We start from the raw sequence: 8145 nt of genomic DNA on the forward strand, positions 1-8145 counted from the left end.
ATTATTGATATTTGTAATAGTAACAGATGTTGCTACTTTGTGTTACATTTAAGAGTTCTAAGACCAAAACTCTTGAGTTAATTTTTGGTTAGATTTTTGGTTTTGCATATTTATTTATTTGATGATGCCTTGATTCTAAAATGCTGCTTTTTGGCACTACCTGTTGAGAACAAATACCAGAAGCTTGTGACCCATTTCTGGAATTCCACAACTGGAATATATTACAGGTTTGACAAGTCCGTTGATGCTTTGGCAAAACATTTTCTGTAAAAGCAGCATGTTCAGGGAGGGGACAAGATCTGTCAAATGCTTTGAATCGTTTGCACCTGATGGTTGATATTGACGGTTATAACCACATATACAAGAGTGAAATAAGAATTGGCTATTGGTTAACATATTTTGGTTTGACCAGCTGAATAGTCAATTTACATGAATTTAGCCTACAGACAACAAAATGCCAACCAAAATTTTGCAATATCAGAAAAATAACAGGCTAATAAGCTTATGACAAAGCACGAAGCATTATAAAACCAAACAGTTTAAAATGAACTTACACAGATAAAACAAGTATTTTTGACATTTTATGAGATATTTTGTTGACTGCGAAAATTGTTAAATTGTTTGCCTGTGGCCTACAGCTTTGTAGGTAATGTATTTTCCCTTGTAATAGCAAAAAGAAAGGGCAACATAGTGCATTAGCTGCACTCAGATTTCTTATAAACCTCTCCTCAGAACATAACAGAGACATTAAATGAGTCAGAAATACTTCTTTCCCATGCAGACAATAACTGCTTCTGCCTTTTAGACTAATCAGGAGTCCCATTGATGTTATACTAAATATAATCTTGGAACATGACTTGTCCTGTTAGATTTGAGGACTGTGTCTAAAATATTTTCCTTATTCTATGTGCCATTTACTGAAAGTTAACCCTAGCTGCACTCACTTTTATACTGATCAAGAGAACCTTTAAATAATGAGATTTCAGACATCAGAACACATTTTGTTTTTGAGGGTTTTTCTCTCCCAAACTCTTAGTAACATTGTAGATTTCTAAGAAATATATTTATGTGAACATTTGATTTTCTTCTTTTAAATTAACGATTTCTGTGTCGTCGTCATCATCATGGATAACTGATGCAACACCATAAAATGCACAAAATGCAGTTTGAGGTCTCCTTTATGAAAGAGAGTTGAACTATTGCATAAGCAGAAAACATGTTTTAATAGCAAAGTCCGTTCAAACATATAGATTTTACATTTATTGAAAACATTCAGTACACTTCAAAATGATATGGAAAGGTATTGCACTTACATTACCAAACAGGAAAACCAGTAACTGTTTCATGGTACCTTACAAATCTGTTTTTTCCATGTCAAAGGTGTCATATAAATGCAAAGCATGTTGATTTGCAGACTTGCAAGTTTCCACGAAACACATTTTCCTGTAAGTAAACTGTAAGTGTAAAACTAGTTTGAGAAACACAGTACAGCAGTAATAAATCAAAAATGTGGACAGACCCGATGACCCGCCCTGTTGCTTGCAGACTTCAGCACAAATGATGAAGAAAGTAAAACTGATTTAGTCCATTTTGACAAGAAAATACAGTAAACTTAGAACATGAATAAACTTCAATAAAATGTAGTCAATAAATAATTCACTTATGAAGTAAAAAAAAGTACAATAAACTCTTTATGGATTATTTTTCAATTCTTTACATGTAATGCAGTGCACTTATTAATTAATACAACTGTAAGTTTCATTTTTCATTAAACGCACCTCCCTTGCACAACCCATAAAAATGATTGGTTCAGAGCTTCTATAAAACACTGAGTTCTGAAATGTGGTCTTTCGAAAGCTGCTCGAACTTCTTTGAAATCAACTGAAAGGTATGGCTTTATATTTTCAATATTTTTTTTTATGAAGAAGAATTTGTTTATTTTTTAATTTAATTAGCTAATTAATTGTATTTGTTTTCTTGTATTCATATTTGATTCAGATAATTGGTCATTTTTCAAGATACATTTCGAGAATGAGTATTGCTAAAAGGTTTAATATTTTAAAAAAAATTAGAAATCTTTTTCCATTTTAAGAATGCCAAAAACGAAATTCTATTAATAATGAAGGAAAACGAAATTCTATTAATAATGAAGAAAAACATTCTTTTGGAAAACAGTTACATTTAAATGATTTTTATTCACATTTTCGTAGATGATGATATGTTCGAAAATTATTTTGAAGAGGTGAAATCTAACTCTCCACTTTGTATTAAAGAATTTGAAGTTATATCACCAATAAACTTACAATTTACCGACCGTCAACAATTTAATATAACAATTTTATCAGATAAAACTTACGGCAGTGGTTACTATTATAAATCAGGGTTGATAATAACTGCAAAACACATTTTAGATAAAGACAATATAGACAATATAATTGTTATTTTTTCATGTAAAGATTTTTATTTGATGTATTCAGCAGAATGTCTAATGACTTCACAAAATGATGATTTAGCTATTATTAAATTAAAAGGCAGCCTTGCTCCTCTGCAAGATATAAAAATAACAAAATTTTTTTGTGGAAATGATATTAGGCCTAAATACTTATATTTTTACACCCGAGAGTCAGGAAACTTAGTAATGAAAGAATGTGAAATTATTAAGAACCCCCATCCATCTTTGAAGAAGAAAATGCGAGAAAATGAATGGTTAATTTCTGCAGTAGGTATTTGTGGAGACAGTGGAGGCCCGGTTTATACAAAAGATAATGAATTTTTTGGGATATACCTTGGGAAGGATCTTTTGAAATTGTTTTTTTGTTCTGATGAATACAAATGTGGTTGGATTTTAAAAATTGATGAATCAGTTATTAAAAACTTCATTTCATTTAAAATGTAATTGTTTCCAAAACGTAATTAAAATGTGTTACTCAAGGCATTGCTTAAAATGTATCTTTAATAATAACAAACTTATTTATAAAAACAAATCCATTTATAAAATTATAATTATAGCAAATATTATCAAATTATAATTATAGGCAAATTTTAGGCAACTTGATGTGGGACAACCCCCTTCAGAACATCTTGAGGGGGTTGTGCCGCCCATGAAAATATAATTGTTATTTTTTTAAGTAAAGATTTTTATTTGATGTATTCAGCAGAATGTCTAAATACTTTACAAAATAATGATTTAGCTATATTTAAATTAAAAGGCAGCCTTGCTCCTCTGCAAGATATAAAATTAACAAAAAAAATTTGTGGAAATGATATTAAAGACTTATATTTTTATACCGGAAATTCAGGAAACTTAGTAAAGAAAGAATGCGAAATTACTAAGAACCCCCCTCCATCTTTGAAGAAGAAAATGCGAGAAAATGAATGGTTAATTTCTGAAGTAGGTACTTTTGGAGACAGTGGAGGCCCGGTTTATACAACAGATAATGAATATTTTGGGATATACCTTGGTGAGGAACGTTTCAAAAAACACTGTTATTCTAAAGAATTAAAATATGGACGGATTTTTAAAATTGATGAATCAATTATTAAAAATGTTATTTGATTTAAAATGTAATTGTTTCCAAAACGTAATTAAAATGTGTTACTCAAGGCATTGCTTAACGATTTTATTTTATCTCCATTTGTTCTTTTTTTATTGCGACTTGAACAGAGGTAGGTTATGTCAAAAACAACATTTCAGACAAAAAGCTGAGAAAAAGGCATGTTTATGTCTGATATTTTGAGCTTCTCATACTCCACTTCTTCATGTTTGAGACAATCGCAGTCTGTTTCTTTGATCAAAGAGTTGCGTACTCTTTCAAAACATGCGGAGGGGTCTTCCTTACCGTATAACACCTAAAACACGGAAACACGGAAAATTCCGTGTTTGGCGGGGAAAGAGTTCAAATGTATCTTTATTAATAACAAACGTGTTTATATAAACAAATAAATTTATAAAATTATAATTATAGCAAATATTATCGGCAAATTTTAGATCCTTGATGTGAGACAACCCCCAGCCCCCACCCCCACCCCCCTTTCAGAACATCTTGAGGGGTTGTGCCGCCCATCCCTAAATCTGCCACTGTGAACATTTTGCAATTCTCATTCCGAATGTATACTTGTGAATGTACCAATTGTCCAGCAGCTTCCGGAGAGAGATGTTTTGTCTTCCCCAAAACAACAACATGTAAGTCTATCTTTAAAATATTGGTAAAACAACCTGTGCTAAAAAAATATATAGTACATATTGAAACGTGTTTTCTAATAACTGTATAAAGTATGATAAATTATCTAGTGGTCACATTCCTTGTGTAACTTACAGGTGTCCTACACTGGTCTGCAGCTGGTGTCTTGAAGAAAGATGTTGCCTCTGTGATTTTGAAAGCTTTTGGGAATGCAAAAAACCCCATCTGTTTCAAGGTAATAACGCTGAAGTTAACATCAGCATTGATATAAAGTTTTTTAATTTAAATAATGATATAAATAGTTTAATTATGTATCAATTATCAGAGAAACACAATGACAAATAAATATACTGTAAACCTGTAATAATAACTAAATAAATCTTAACTCTTGCCATTTTTTAATAAAGATTAGGAAGTTTGTTGAGACGTTTCTTGAAGTTTGTAGCTACAAGAATTAGAAACTTTGTAAAGATTGACTTTCTATTTATTTTTGACAACAAATAATATAGGTAAATCTCTCTCTCTCTCTCTCTCTCTCTCTCTCTCTCTCTCCAGGAACATGAAACCACTCTCAATAACATCCAGACCAACTGAACCAGCAAAAACCACCATCAGACTGAATAAATGATTGTGGGTCGCAATTACACAAGCTCTCTCTGGGTGGCTCAGCGGTACCACGCTGAGCTACCACCCCTGGCATCACGAGTTTGGATCCCAGGGCATGCTGAGTGACTCCAGCAAAGTCTCCTAAGCAATCAAATTGGCCCGTCTTGCGAGGGAGGGTAGAGTCACAAGGGAAAACCTCCTCATGGTTCGCTCTAAGTGGGGCGCGTGGATGCCGCGTGAAGCCTCTCCGCTGTAACGCGCTCAACAAGCCACATGATAAGATGCGCGGGTTGATGGTCTCAGACATGGGGGCATCTGAGATTCGTCCTCCACCACCCGGATTGTGGCACTACGCGACCACGAGGACTTAAAAGAAGCATTTAGATTAGAACATTCCAAATTGGGTGAAAAAGGGAAAAAATAAAGTTCATTCATTTGAAAACCTGTCTTTAAATTGTTATTAAAGAACAATGAACATATCTCCTGGTAGTTATTTCTCACTGTTGATTAAAAAGGATGCAATACATCATCCTGGAAAGGGTAATACATTTAGAAAAGCAGACAGATATGAGATGTCAAAACTAGAAAAGCCAAAACTAGAATTTTGTGGCATTTAGTCCATAATTCCATTGCCTTTTAGCTTTGAGGTCATACCTAGTATACTAGTGTATTCCTAAACATTGAGGAAAAATCCCATTTAGCATTGCATTGTAAAACATCTGTTACTTTACATTTTGGAAAATGTAGTAGGTTCGTCATCATATTCTATGCATTCATAATATGTGCATACTGTGTACATATAAAAAATTAGGGACGTTTTCAAAGATATTAGCAGAACAGAAGTGTGAACAAAAAATCTGTTGAAAGAAAGATTTTGAGTCAATTTTACTCGCAATTTCCTAAAAGGTATTGTTTGTGGTAAATGTTAGATTTGCTTTTGCACGTCTAAATGCCAAGGTGAGGTCCTTTTCATGGTCAAATTTTCTCTTGACTGATAGAAATAGATATCAAAATGAATGTTTTCTCCATTTTTGCCTTCTTTGTTGTGCAAACTGCTCCTTATCATTAGAAGATTTGCTTGTCAGCTTTTGCTCTCCTCTTGCACCAGTTTTCACTATAGCCCCTCACTGTTTTCTTTGCTAGAAATTAATGTCTTATTTTATTGAAACTTGACCTCTGAACCCTAAGAATCCAGGCAATAAAGCACAACCTTTAAATTCTCTTGAAAATAAAATTATGCTGCACCCGTTGGAGCATCAAAACACCGCTCAACGCCAGCATCAAGTGCTGGTTCACCCTCCACAAGAAAACGCTGCAGATAAAGTCATGAAAAGTGCCGGTCTGTGAAGACATTTTTAAAACAATAATGATTGATCAAACCAATACAAGATTGCATCAGGTTTTTCTTCTTCTTATAATTATGCCCAATGCAAAGATAATTTAGACAATTAAAGATGCATTAGCAATGTATACATAGCAAACATTTATAGATAAGTGGAGGGCTCCATTGTATATTTGATAAATCTCCAGATTCTCCATCTTTATGGTGATATGTATAAAGAATGGAAATCACAAAAAATATAAAGAAAAATAATGTGAAAGTGAAAGTGGAGATTTATAGTATAAAAATGACTTTATTGATGATATGGTTTTATCCACCTATCATCACTTCTGAAGATATGGATAAAACCACTAAAGTCTCCTGGATTACTTCTATGTTGCCTTTATGTGCTTTTTCGACCTTTAGAGTTCTGGCCACCATTCACCTGCAATGGGCCAACAGAGCTGAGGTATTCTTCTAAAAATCTTCTTTTGTGTTCTGCAGAAGGTAAAAAGTCATTCACATCTGGGATGGCATGGGGGGGAGCAAATGAAGAGAGAAGTGTAATTGTTGGGTGAACTACCCCTTTAACATTTGAAATGTAAATAACTACTCTATACACTATACAAACATAGGCCTATACTGTCTTGGCACTGAAGCAATCTCCTTATTTGTACATGTTGATGACCAGAGGTGGGTAGTAACTCATTACATTTACTCTGTTACATGTACTCTGTTACATGTACTTTAGTAACATTTTGGGGATATTTTTACTTTTAGAGTAGGTTTAAAAGTGTGTAATTTTTACTCTCACTCAAGTACATTTCTAATGATTTTCTTTTAACTTTTACTTCTTTAAAATGTGTGGCGTTACTGTCGTTACATTACTGGGTAATTTATTGAGAGATTATTAAATGAGACTTTTACGAGAGCGGAAGTGCACAGCTGCGCACGATGAGACACTCCCACTTGAGTGATAAGACTGTCACTCATGTCATCAGTGCAGAAGCATCAAACTCTTCAAAGTGAAACACTTTCTTCGCTCCACACAGTGAAAAGAAAATAGTTTTGTCAAGCATTGCCTTCTCTTAACACCAAGACAAGCTGATATTTCAAGATTAAAGTCACAGCTCCAATTTAAGGCAGCACACTGAGGTAAGTTTTGCTCTAATTCTAAGTCGGGCTTTTCTGTGTAATGAGATGGTCATTTTCAGGGTGATTCTGTAACTGGACTCTTATGACTAGGGCTGGGGCGGTATGGATTTTTTTCTAACCGCGGTTGAAAAGCAAGATATTACCGCGGTATAGCGGTAAACCGCATTAAATACATTACATTGGATCAGAGAAGAGCGTGAGCTCTCTCATAAATGAACCGAAACTCGGCGGCTAGGCCTACTGCCTCACAGACATGAGAAATAAATAGAAATCTTAAAATGCATTTTAAACAAAATTCAAAACAAAATGATAAAATTTTAGGCTACAGTAGCCTAGTAGTCAGGTTTGCCGATGTGCGTTACTATTTATTTATTTATTTTTATCCCTGTGCGCCAATCGGAAACGGACTTCACTGCTGATATTCTGGGGATACAACATATCCAATAGGCTATAGCCTACTAGGGACTTTAGCCTTTAAAATATCTTTGCTGCATTGGATCAGTCTCCTTTCTAGAACAGCCAAGAGCTTTCTAGCCTCGCGACAGCAGCGCCTTGCATCGCTCAGACCTTAAAACAGTCAGCGCCGCGGATGCGGTTTTGAAAATTTATCCAAAAACGTTGGTGCGGACAGATGAGTTTTGTGATGCGGATTAAATAATAATAATAGCCCATCCGCGCATCTCTAATACAAATGGAATGTTATTATGTGTCATGGAACATTGCGCTCCCCAACTCGCGAAAGGTCGGATTTGCTCCATATTTTGATAAGTTTTGTTTAGAAAACCTTGAATCCATGTAGGCTAATATCATTAGACATAATCCATATCATTAGAATCAATGAATCCATGTCATTAGACACAACGAATCCATGTCATTAGACAC

General features: G+C 34.0%; 1 long non-coding RNA gene across 1 annotated transcript in view; it reads left to right on the forward strand.

Moving 5' to 3' along the window:
* The window catches only part of LOC127621980 (uncharacterized), a 42193-nt gene extending 36927 nt beyond the window's left edge, over positions 1-5266 (forward strand). Inside the window, exon 4 of the long non-coding RNA XR_007967928.1 lies at positions 4737-5266. This is a non-coding gene — a long non-coding RNA (uncharacterized LOC127621980). The remainder of the gene's footprint in view (positions 1-4736) is intronic.
* Positions 5267-8145: the final 2879 nt, after the last annotated feature.

This window comes from Xyrauchen texanus, chromosome 28 (genome assembly GCF_025860055.1).
Source record: "Xyrauchen texanus isolate HMW12.3.18 chromosome 28, RBS_HiC_50CHRs, whole genome shotgun sequence".
Lineage (NCBI taxonomy): Eukaryota > Metazoa > Chordata > Actinopteri > Cypriniformes > Catostomidae > Xyrauchen > Xyrauchen texanus.